Genomic DNA, 13,449 nt, shown 5'->3' on the forward strand with positions numbered 1-13,449 from the left:
CCAGGACTCCCGTCAACTCCCCGGCAGACACCAAGGAGGCGCCTTTCCACTCGCCACCCACTGCCGAGGGTCAGGAGGCAAGTCAGTCAGCTCACAAGTACGGTGTAGAAGGCAACACAACAAAATAGTGTGATCCATTGAGTTATGAAGGCATGGGCTAGTTGTCCATGTGTCAAGTGGCTCCTTTCAGCTTCATAAAACCAATTTTCTGTAACTAGCAGGTGATTCGCTAAGCTATGAAGGCATGTGCTGGCCGTTCATATCACAGTGTCATTTGCCTCATCTCAGCGTTCTACAGGTAGTAACGTATGCACGGTCCGTGGGCAAATTTCATATGGTTATAAATAATTAATTGTATGACTGGGATATGCTAAGTGAAAATCTGGCTGTAAATACTAACATGTAACTCATTCATATAACATATCCATATATGCGATAAATTACACCAAACAAACCTTGATTTCATAAATATGAATAGAAAGTTTTGATTCAGAGAAGAATTGAAGCAGTTAATTTATTATTATGAAGGACTCGATATGCCTTTCCCATAGTTTTCAAGCAACATCGTTAAGTAAGAAAACACAACAGACTGTACACAACCCACCCCCACCCCCACTCCCATCACCACCACCACCACCACCACCACCACCACATCGCAGTCTACAACCTCTACCTTTTGTCCTCCACCGGTATTGCGACACACGTTGATAGTGCAGTGAACAAAGAAATACATTGTCATTTTACGCTTATGTGCAGGTAATGGAAGGTAAAGGGACTCCTGCTCCTCCCCACGTCACACCGGAAACCACCAAAGTCTCCACCACCACCACCACCACCACCACCACCACCAGCACTACCACCACCACCGCCTCACAGGCAACGAACACCGAGGAGGGAGAGAAGACATCAGGAGTGGCCGGGACGCAGACTGTGGGTGAGTAAAGTCTTCTCATACTCATAACAGAGCCTTAGTGATTCAGCCGATAAAAACTGATGTTGCCAAAATGTTGGGTGCTAATGAGAAACAGATGAGGAAATATTAAGGTATCAGATTGTGTTTGATGCTTCTTTTCCTCCTAAATATAACTGAAAATCATTGGGAAAAAAAGGATAGCAGGAATGGGATATATATGTGAAAATGTTGCAATGAAAATGAAAACTAAAAAGTGAGCACTGATGTCATGTGTCTCCCCAGTCTAGCCTACAGTTATGCAAAGCGAGTAACGTAAAAAGCATAAAGTCTAACCTGACCTAATCCTGTCCGGTGAATGTGACATGCAACAAGTGTGCTCGCCGCCGCGCCACACGCACATGAATACTGCCTGTCACGGAATACATGCAAGCTGCCGCGCTGGTTATTGTCGTGACTGGGACAGTTGGTGTGCGTGGTTCTACATTGCTTGTCTACTGCCTTTTGAACCTCTGCTATACTAAAGTCCCGTTATGGTGTTTGCCTTTTCATGCTTTCTCCCATAAACGTCTGGCATATTCATCTTCATCTCGTAAATTTTCTTTCCATTCCTTAAATACCTCGCATGCTAAGATTCCTCAAGTTTCTGTACGTTTCCTTCCACGTGTTCTTCCTTACATTCCTACCACACTCCGTCTCTTTCACCTTTCATGCTTCCTTCTTAAATCCCCTACTTTGTCCCTAGAATCCCTATACCATGCTCCCTTCTTCATACCCCTGACATGCTCCTTTTAAGCCTTTGTCACGCCACGCCTTCTTTCCAACCCCTGCCATGCACTCTAGCCTATACCTCAGACCATTCCGAACACACTCCCTCCCCTAAGCATAATTTTCTTCGCAGGTTGTTATAAGCGACTTCAATCATAAGAACAGATAATAAATAACTTAATATAGATAAATAAAACAAAGCCATGAATACCAGATAACCAGTATTCCTCGTCTACCAGTTAGAGTAATTTCAACGAGGAGATAATAGCACAGATGTCCAAATGAATTAACGGATACCAATGACAGACTATTGGTGCTAATCGTGTACTTCAGCCTGACTTGATGGCACTGAACTCTATTACTGCGGTGCTGAATCGTTTGTCCTTTACGGAGGATCAAACTGGCTTGGATCAAAGGTGGTCTAGCAAAGCCGTTTACGCCGTGACACACTGGTTGAGGTCAAAGCTTGTGTTTATTGAAGAGCAACCACACTGGAAACTGATATCATGAGGCCGCCGCCTTCAGAATGGAGTGGCGCAGATTAACCCCTTTAATACTGGGACACATTTTTACCTTGAGATTTGTGTACGATTAGACCGTTTTATTGACATTAGAAAGGGTCTGTGGAATTTAAAAGATTAATGGCCACAGCTTTCACTATTTTAACCCCCCACTTTATTTTCTGAATCTGTAGAAAATCAACAAATAGTAAGCAGAACGAATATGGAAACGCGTCATGGTAATCAAGGGGTTAAACCAAAAGTGCGTGCTGGTAGGGGAAAAAAAGGGATGGGGGAAAAGAAAGACGATAGTAAATGTAAGATACTTTTGAGATCAAAGGTTGTGTTTATTGAAGAACGGCAACACTGGAAACTGATATCACGAGGCTGCGTTATGATGATTCAAGTGACGCAGATTGAACCAAAAGTGAGTGCAGGCAAGGAGAAAAAAGACTGGGGAAAAGAGTAAAGACAGTAGTATAGATGTGAGACGGTGGGATGCGGCAGTGACCTGGAGAGCGCACTGATGTTGTAAGGCCTTGTTATTCAGATCGGAGTGACCCAAATTAAAGAAAAATGAATGCAGGTAGTGATAAAATATGGCAGGAAAAGAAAGTAGTAGATGTGAGATGGTGCGTTGACAGAATGACCTACAGAGCGCTCCTTTGCCGAACATTCACCCACAGAACAAAATACTTAGCGCTGGTCATGTCTACCGGCGATGCGATAACGAGGGGAAGAATTGCGCGTTATGTGACAGAAATCTATATAATTGCACGTGACCTAGTTCATAAAAAGGAGGCACTAAAGAAGAATTGCAGGTGATGTACGGAAAATTATACGGGAAATAGTTCTAAACGCGCGCGCACACTTATTTACTCATTCTTACTATTACTTGCCCTTATTTATCCTTCCTTACTCTTAATCACTTACGTACTCTTACTTACTCTCTCAAATTTACTTATTTACTTTAATTACTTACCCTTGCTACTTACCGATACTCACTCTTACTCACTCGCTCATTCACTCTTACTTGCATGTTTACTTACTTAGTGACTTAATACAATAATCCGCGTGATGTGATGAGAATGACTGGCCGAGGTCGAGTGGTGTGCGAATCTTACAAAAAATAAGAGGCGATACAGAGACGTTTATTTAGTGCTGAGACTTGGAGTGGCAGGATCTTAGGAGTGTGGTCTGCCTGTGCCTTCTCTTACCTTTCGTGATGTGAGTCCGCCTCCCGCTGTGTACTCGTATAGTCCTCCGGTCACGTAGTTAGAGCCGCATTGCTTTGCCTGGGTTCTGGGTCTTCTCCGTTTCTAGCAGTATTATTATCCACATGAGAGCGAAGAGAGGTCATGTTACTGTCTGCTTCTGTTCCCTAGATTCCACCATCTTCAGGAGGAAACGGAATGAAAATGAAAGTGTTAATCAAGACTGAATACCTGAGCACCTTGGGGAAGTGAGATAACTGAAATAGGTTACGTTGAAATGTGCATGTGACAGATAGCCTGCAGACAAGCAGGCAGGTAGAGAAACAGAAAGAGGCAGGATGGTGAAGAAAGAGATAAACAGATAGAGAGAGAGAGGCAGATAGACAACCAAAGACGAAGAAAAAGACAAGCAGACTGAAGGACGGACAGACAGTCAAACAGACAGATGGAGAAATAAAAGGCAGACAGACAGACCGATAGATAGACAGGCAGAGACTGGTAAATAGATAGACACACAGACAGACAGAAATGCAGATGATATAGACAAAGATAGAGAGAGAGAGGCAGATAGACAACCAGAGACGAAGAAAAAGACAAGCAGACTGACGGATAGATAGACAGACAGTCAAACAGACAGATGGAGAAATAAACAGGCAGACAGACAGACCGATAGATAGACAGGCAGAGACTGGTAAATAGATAGACACAGACAGACAGAAATGCAGATGACAAAGACAGACGGGCAGACAGAGAAACCGAAAAGAGGCAGGCAGACAGACGGACAGACAAGTAGTGAGATTTAGAGACAAATAGAGTGACAAACAGACGGAATGAGCAGGATGGTGATCTCCTGATAATGATGCAAAACTCGGTGTATACCGTCAGTCATCATCCCACGTCTCTCATTACAGCTGCTCATTTGCTTCGCTCTTTCATCGCATCCAATTAACTGTTGTCTATTGCGGGAATTAAGCACACTATTGTTTTCATAATGACTCGTTATATAGGACGGAGCTAAACTCATTGCAGTAAATCAGTTCCAATGCATTAGTTACGTGGATAATTTGTCCTGTCATGAAGTATTGCTAATATGTATTGTTGTTATGTATAACGGGATGAGTTGACGCCCACCGCGTGTTCCAAGTACTCTGGTCCGCTAAGCGTCAATCAAGGAGAGTGTCGACTGTTGAGAGTATTTAACATCAAAAGTAGCCTTGAAGGAAATGAGTACATGTTGTGCGACTTGTGGCCGATAGCGTACATTTCATGGGTTAATATTATATGCCTCCCTTTTGTCACGCTCTCCCATTACAGCATGAAAGTTTAGCCAGTGCTGAAGTTATACTGTCTCGTCTTGCATCTTGTTTCACAGTGTATATCATCATCATCATCATCACCATCATCATTATTATTATTACTGTTGCTCGTATTCCAAGCCACTCCAGCAAAACTAAGCTCTCCATCAAAGTTGCCAAGTTCATTAGAAAACACGAAATAAGACGGGAAAAAGTACACGCTTTTGTTTAATGCTGACTTTCACCAGTAAGGTTTTGAGAGCAAGGTACAGTACTCAACCGTGCATTCCTTCGTGAAATTGTCCGAAGAAATTTTGGAGGAATTCCAAGAAGTGGCTGTGAGTGGAGATGAACTGTGTCACTTATCTTTGTGACATACGTACGTAGAGACTATAAACATGTCTTTGTTTAGAGTTTGAGTTGGGGTTCGTTGGTTTTGATTCCTAATATCCGTTACATCTGATGCTCTCCAGAACGTCAGCCAGGTGAACTCAACTTCCTACTGTGTTGCCCCAACCACAGTAGTAACCTCCCGGTAAACAACTTAAACTTACGAGCCGGAGTGAGACTTCGAACTGCCGATCTTAGACCAGGTTTAGCTGTGGAAATTTTCTTGGAGCGGACAAGCAAAGAAAATCACTTCACTGGTGCTGCAATTTGAAGAAACTGTACCGAATGCTTACTACATATCAATTTTCCAAATTAAAAGCGTTGCAACGATGTTTTTCACAGTTGTAAGGAATTGAGATCTATTTTCCCTTAGCTGAGGTCACTGACATTACGTCGTCATAAAAGATTGATAGATGTTGTTTCCTTGGTGCCGCTTGTTACTTGCACGCACATCAGAAAAACGAAGCTATGACAAAGAGAATTACTAGACGGATAATCTCCATTTTTCGTGATCCATTGTCAAAACCCCGCCACCACTCCGTGTCGCCGCCTGCTCGGAGTCTCCCACCATTACTGCTCTGAGCCTCCTAGTATGCCTCCCCGTGCCCCACCTCTGTTCCAAGCCTCCCAGGAAAACTTCAATCCCCACCACCAACCCTCCTTCCTCCACCACTGCTCCAGACATCCCAATACCACGCCCACGTCTGGTAACGGAGGAAATCGGTACGCCTTCCTGGCACGACAACATTTCCGCTCACTTGCTAATATAAAGTGGTAGACGGTGGTATACAATCTCGCGTCTGCTTGTCTGTTTCATTAGTATTTACACGGCAAAAAAATCGATATGTTGGAGAATATACTTGCGTTATTCACCGTAAGACGATCGTTGAAATGAAAAATCCCGAAAATTATCAACAAAAACTTTGTGTTGGAGTGCAGACGTGTAGCTGGCAGGTGTCCAAAGCCCAGGCTGGCGGGGTGGAACTCTCAGGTGAATGTCGGAAATCAGAGTTCTGTTATGACTTTTTCTTGTATGTTTTATACAGCACCACTTCAGCCGCGGTGGTAGCAAAGAACTGTAAATCGAACATATGAACCGAAGAGCTCTGGTGTTGACTGCTTAATTACTGAAAGGTAATTGGCAAAGTTTACCTTCATACCAAAATGATACTCACGTTCTATAATAATTTTTTTCGTATTTAAACACGTTTTACACAGCACACCTTCATCTACGGTAGTCAACGCTGTGAATCGAACACATTTCAAAATCCACCGAGGAAAACGAGCTCTGGTGTCCGTTCCTTATTGACTGGAGGATATTTGCCTAAATTGAGCTACATAAAAACCCCGAACTTAGGCAATAGCACGATCAGTTATAATGTTCTGTAACAGCTTATTTTTATAATGTTTTTTTCTTGATAAATAGGAAATTGAATACACTTACAGGAAAACCTTACTTATTCACCACATCCTCTGCATTATGACCGTGAATTACCAGTGTGTCGAGACTGATTCTTGCTTCTGCATTTCCTTTTAACGACGAATAATTAATAAGCTCGCATGTTATGAGCCTCCGCCATTCGAAGCGACAGACTTTTCCTATGCACCCTTCACTGCGCCGCGACCTGAAGAGAATGTGTGCGATTTTCTGGGTTGACTCGAGCTGGTGCAGTCCGACACAGTGACTCGTGCTCCAATTGTTGGTGTATCCAGGCCAGGGAGAAGCGTGAGAGGCGGAGAGGAAAACGTGACTGCTTTTATATTGCAGGTCATTGTTTGGCTCACGTTAGTGTTGTGTTGTGTTGTGTTGTGTTGTGCTACTTAGGTTTTACAGCGGATGTTTTTCAAAGTTTCACAGATATAAAAGTAATTTCATGTTCATAATCCTTCGTTCGATGAATGTTTTAACAAGGAGAAGCCTGTTATATTTATTTTTCTATTTCTTACTTAATTTCTAAAATTTCTTGTTTTTCTCTATTCTTTTTCTTGTATCTTCTTTCTTCTCCTTTATTCCTTTCTTCTTTTATTGTCCTCTTATTGTTCTCCTTTTTCGTATTTTCTTTTCCTTTACTTCCACTTAAGTCATTTTCCTCCATCCCTCCTCCGCTTCCAGCCACGGTAACAAACACTAATACCAGAAACACACAGCTGAGAAAAAAAACTTAAAGAAAGCACTATTGCATCTTTACGTAGAAAGCCACAAGTACCATCTGTGTCCAGTGATGCATGAAAACCCACTCCTCACCACACTTATGATACTCGACGGAGCTTGGAACCCCTCGCTCATAACTCTACTGTTGAAGCTTCCTCCTCTCCATGACTCAGTGCTTTAGATTACAATGGAGAGAAAGAGGGAGTGGGAGTAGGATAGGGCAGAGGAGTGGAGGGAAGGAGGAGGGAGGGATAGTGCACGTGTCTTTTCACATTTCCGTCTTGCTTTTATTGAAGTTGTGTAGAATGTGGTAATGTTTCAGGTAGTGACGTATTTTCTCTCTCTCTCTCTCTCTCTCTCTCTCTCTCTCTCTCTCTCTCTCTCTCTCTCTCTCTCTCTCTCTCTCTCTCTCTCTCTCTCTCTCTCTCTCTCTCTCTCTCTCTCTCTCTCTCTCTCTCTCTCTCTCTCTCTCTCTCTCTCTCTCTCTCTCTCTCTCTCTCTCTCTCTCTCTCTCTCTCTCTTTTTTTTTTTTTGTTCACCTTTTTTTTACATCTTTCCCTCGTCCATTTCTGGTCTTCTCTTTTCATCCTTCTACTGTTCCTTTCTCCTCCTCTTCTACCGTCTCCTTTTCTTCCACTATAATCTTTTCCTCTTTTTCTTTGTTTTTCCTTATTTCTCTCCCTTTACTCCTCCTCCTATTGCTCTTCCTTTTTCGTCCTCCTTTCACACTTTTCATGTTTTTCCCCGTATTCCACTGAGACACTGACTTTCCATCAATCTCCTGGTCCTTTCTTTCTCTCCTCCCACCTCCCTCGCCGGTGAGAGCAGCAAGTCCGGTTACGAGTCTTCAGTGTCTTGCAGAGAGCAGATGCGCCGGGCTAGGAAGAATTAGGGCCATATGGTGAAGGTGGTAAGCAATTTGATAGTGATTCCAGTTGGTTCGATAAAGTGGTGAGGTCGGGGCAAGGTTGGGTGTGTTGGCAGGGTAAGTCGTAGTGTATCTCGGAGGTTTGGTGTGTCAGTGTGTCTTCATTAAGTCTTGTCTGTTTGATGTGTGTCAGGAAGTTTTCGTGTTCGTTGGTGTCGTTTTGTCAGCGTGAAGAGTGTTATATTCTTTTTTTATTACGTTTATTATCATTTTCCTGTTCTTGTACGTGATTCGTTTCGTGGAGGGTATGTAGTGTTGTTTATTGTTTTTCTTATTGCGATTATTCTCATTTCTACTTTACTTTAGTTTCATTAGTTTCCAGGAGGCTGATTTTGTTAGACACCATGAAGGATTTGGTAGATTGCTCTTTTATCTTTTATGTGTGAAAACCAACTGGCTAAGGACGACAAAAATTGGGATTAAAAACGGAGTAAGGACCCACTGAAGTGCCGGTCAGTCAGGGTCAGAGTTAGCCGAATGTATGGGATAAATGTATTGAAAATGTCTTTTTGCATTTATTTTTATCTATTTAACTTTTGTTATTTTCTATGAGCATTTATCTATTTAATTCCTTTTACTTTTGTTGCTGTGATATAAAAAGTACAAAATGGTCGTAAATTTTTAAAAACCTGTTCTATTCTCGACACAACAATGTTTGTCAAATAATTTACTAAGCAGAAGGTTCCTCATGAAGTTCTGGGGTGATGAGAGGCAATATATGATCAAATTTTGTCGGGAAATTATGCAAACTCACTCGTCCTCTGTATATATGAGACACTGACGTTCGTGCGCTTGACTAGAACGGAAAAAAAAGCTGGTGCTTGGACTCTTGAGCAATTTTAGCAAGTGCTGACCCGTGTGCCTCAAGGATGGTGTCGTGAAATCTAATCTTGCCAGATGATGAAAATTCTAAAATATAAGTTGAGAGCGAACCGGATGCAGCAAGACGAGGCACTGCTCCCCGCCAGGCCATGAGAGGTCAGTCCCCAGGGACGGCAGGTAGCGGCGGTGTGCAAAGGTTCAGGCAGGCAAGGGATGCAATGTCAAAGGGGGAAGGACTTGTCGTGTGAAGGTGGAGTGGCGGCTGCGTAGACCAGTACAGTCTTGTGACACTGTGGGTAGAGTTAAACGAAAATTGATATAGATGATGATGATGATGATCCTACGACGACTAATGATAATGACTACTACTACTACTACTACTACTACTACTACTTCTACTACTACGACTACTACTACTAATACTACTACTACTACTGATTATTATTATTATTATTATTATTATTATTATTATTATTATTATTATTATTATTCAACGAACAAAGTTCCCATACTCCGCTACATTCAAAGTCTTGGGCGTCGTTATTGGGAGAAGTGTTCAAGCAGCAACAGTCGCACCTCGGCTGACCCTCACTGGATACTGCCGCTGTGCAAAGCAAATGTCAGAACAGTCGTGCGTGGTGCTACGTCGTCATGGCAGATGAGTATTGTGTGCAAACGGTGGTGGTGCTGCTTTAAAAAGAAACCACTGAATAATTCACGCGTGTGCTGACTTGATTATGCTAACTTAATCTTGGCTACACACGAGGTGTAAACAGCAAATAGTGTATGCTTCACTGCATGTTTTCCTGAAATTAAGTTTACTTTCATTGAGCAAGAAATTTGGCATTCGGAAAAGTACGAATATCGCCTTTGTCGACAAAACTGCTTCACTTACGCGTGTGACTTCGAAGACTGTTCCTCGGGTAAGGTCTGCGTAACAAACTATTACTCCTGAAAATTTGTGAAGATATATTTGAATATATTTCTGTTCATTTTGAAATTCTAATTCATTCGGAAATCACTCGAGGACAAGGTTGATTGGTACAGTGACCGGAAATATCTTAGAATATAAAATTCATGTTTTATGAATGATGATTTAGCTGCCCGGCAGCTGCCCGGCGAGAGGTGACAGGAATGTGAGAAGTCTATTCCCGTTCAACAAAATAAACATTGGGCACTTGAGATTTGTTTTCAGGAGAAGTTTCCCAGCTAAAGTTTTCAGTAATATTTCAGTGGTCGACACCCGAAAGTTACGTTCATTCTTTTCCTTGCACAACAGCATATTCTAATTGTATAATACAGTGCAGAACACCTGCTCCACCGCGCTTCTCTTCTTGGTTACGTAAGCAAAACATTTCATAACTCTTATCCTCGTGGGAAATGTTCACCTGACACTTGTATCTGCTTTTATCTCTAATAACAAGTTCTTCGTGAATATTGTAACGAGGTTACGAGACTCTATGATGACTGAAGACATTTTGTCGAGCAGCCCACTTACATAACAAATTATCCACACGATCAGTGTAAGCCAGACTTTCATGGTTGCCGTGGGATCGCGAAGCTGTTTAACACTTCTCCCGAGCATTTAACCTTGGTAAACTTTCTCAAAATATTTTTTTTCTCATATTATTGTTTCCTTAATGTTGTTTTCCTGAATCGAAGTTTTGGCCAAGGCTAATTGATTGTCTGATTAAAAAGGTTATGAATATAAAAGTCAAGAGAAGGAACAAGCCTGGAGCGGATCAGTCATCCACTGTTCCGGGAGGGGAGGAGACAGGCGTGGAGTGTACGCAGATCAACTTAACCAATGCTATTATTATTACTGGTACTGGTAGTAGTAAAAAGAAATAAAATGGGATAAAAATTGAACATACAATCTGCAGCGTCATATAGGGAAAGAAATATGATATATAGGTCAGTGATAATATGTAGAAAATTAAGTGCTGTAGAGAAATTTGTGGAGTTGGACATGTAATATTGTATTCACTACTTGTGATCACAAAATAATATTAACGACCGAGACTTGGCGGACGGAAGAGATTCATTCTGACACAACGTAATACTGTTATTGTGCGATGAAAGATTAAAGATTAAAGCAACAGACGTGTTCTGCTGTAGGCGAAGATTAAAGATGAGAAATCTCCAAAATGCTGCACTAATGGTAACACAAGATCATTATGTTCCAAAGTGCACCACATAACGAAAATTTGTAATGCCATAAGTGTAAAAATATACACATGCGTCACGTTTCTGAACAGAAAGAGTGCCATAATGGTGGAGATATTGAAGCAGTTAAGGTAAATTTACGCATTGTACACAGCCGTAGTCCACAAGATTTTAACATTTTCCTTTTAATTTTTTATCCCTTTTCTTTTCCTCCTCTCCTTAATATTTTTTCCCTCATCCCCTCTTCCTTTCTCTTCCTTCGCTTTCTTATATTCCTATTTGTTTCTCCTTTTCCTTTTCATAGGATATCCTTCTCTTTCTTCCATCCTTCCTTCCTTCCTTCCTTCCAGTTCTGGAGACGTGACCAGAGTAACGGTCCATTGGATAAAGTTCTCCAACCATACCAATATGATATACGATTAGACGCTCCTCCATGTACACTCGAGTTAATAATGATCATGTAACTGCAAAACTTCATACATCGGCCTGACGCACTGAAATGATAATGAGCTTGTTCCTTCTATTACTGGACAACTTTTTTCCTTATTATCTAGTTTTTAGACAATGATTTTTTGTACTGCAGTCTGTTGAATAGTAGTGGGCTAAAGAAGAAAAAATTTAACAAATATTAATAAATGCAAAGTGCTTGGCGTAGGAAAACCCACACAATAGGTACGCTATAAACAACGAGGCCCAGGTATATAAAAAAGATTAAGGAGTTATACTTAGCTCCGATCTCGATCTGAGAAAGCAATGGATAGAGGTTAGAAATAGAACAAATAGGATACTAGGATTAATTTTTAGAAGTTCTGAAGTAATGTTAGAATTATATATGGCGCTGGTTAGACCACGTCTCTATTATGTGGTACAGTTTTGGTCCCCATATTATAGGAAGAATATGTTTATTAGTCAATGCAAAGGAGGATGTCTAAAAAGATAATGGGATGAGGGATATTCCCTATGAAGCGAGACTAAAGAAACTATATCTGCATTCCTTAGAGAGACGTAGGTTAAGAGGGGACCTGATAGAAGTATTTAGATGGTATACGGGTTATAACAAAGGGGATTATAACAAAGGGAACACGAACAAAGTTCTAAGAATCAGTAACGAGGATACAACCAGAAATAATGGGTTTAACTTGAGAAAGAAATGGGAATTAACTGGCTCTCTGAAAGATTGGCTGGCGAATGGAACGGACTCAGTAATGTTGTTAGTGCCGAATCAATAGAGAGCTTTGAAAAATAAATACAAATTTATTGATGGGAATCATAGATGGAATAAATAGCTTTATTCATACAGGGACTCTTGTAGCTTCCCTCATTTCATGTTCTTGCTTTTTTTTTCATATACAACTAATTCTTAAAAGTGCTCTGAATGTTAGAAAAGGAAGATCACGTCAGTAAAAGGACAAATCTTTTATTTGCTGTGGTTGTCGTTTAACAAAAAAATTTCCATAAAAGAATTATAATAAAAAAAAATACAGAATTACATGGACACACCTGCACTTCCCCTCTGCCCCATCCTATCTACACACACACACTCAATTTAAGAAGTTGCAATATAAAACATGAGTGTCTAAGTGTGATTACGGAAACAATTACGTGCAGTGAAGAGGTTAGCGAGGTTGCTGGTTGAGGTGAAGGCATTGGCGGAGAGAAGAGGGTGGGACAAGGCGGGCGACGCGACACGTCTCTCCAAACAGGAAGCAATATTGGTTTTGTCTCCAATAACACGAGGCTCCAAGGTCAGCCCGGTGGAGTGCAGCAGTCGCGTATCTCCTGAAGTGGCTGAGTGAACACGTTATTGTTTCATTTGTGGCGTCTGGTTGACAGTCGAGTGCCGGAAATGGACTTCTCATTTTTTACTTCAAGGACACAATAAGTGGCATGATTTCCTTCCACTTATATTGGCAGGAGCAATCATCTCTTAGGATATTTTAAACCCGTTTATTTCTTATCTCTCACTTTTCACTTTACGAGCACAAAAACTTCTAGATCAGATTATTAAGTGATGATCCATTTACATTCACAGTCCTAGGAACATTTTCCTCTAAAATATCGTCAATTATTATTATTATTATTTTTCTTATCATAGCACACAAGAACTTCGGTGTCGGATCAAGTGCCATGCTGCCTGTCGACTCATAGCTTTAGGAATGCTGCCTCTCCACTCATAGCTCTAGGAGAAATCACTTGTACGATATTATTATTGTTTTTTTCCTTTTTTTTTTTTACGACCACCCAAGAACTTCGAAATATGACTATTAATTGAAACGCTTTCCGAAATCTATCAAATGATATGCT

The 13,449-nt window shown here is 41.2% G+C and overlaps 1 protein-coding gene across 1 annotated transcript in view; it reads left to right on the top strand.

The window, feature by feature from the left end:
* Positions 1-795: 795 nt before the first annotated feature.
* Positions 796-13,449, top strand: part of LOC123498744 — a 33,808-nt gene continuing 21,154 nt past the window's right edge. Inside the window, exon 1 of the mRNA XM_045246147.1 lies at positions 796-934. The gene's annotated coding sequence lies outside the window, so the exon portion shown is untranslated. The remainder of the gene's footprint in view (positions 935-13,449) is intronic.

Source organism: Portunus trituberculatus, chromosome 48 (assembly GCF_017591435.1).
Source record: "Portunus trituberculatus isolate SZX2019 chromosome 48, ASM1759143v1, whole genome shotgun sequence".
NCBI classification, from domain to species: domain Eukaryota; kingdom Metazoa; phylum Arthropoda; class Malacostraca; order Decapoda; family Portunidae; genus Portunus; species Portunus trituberculatus.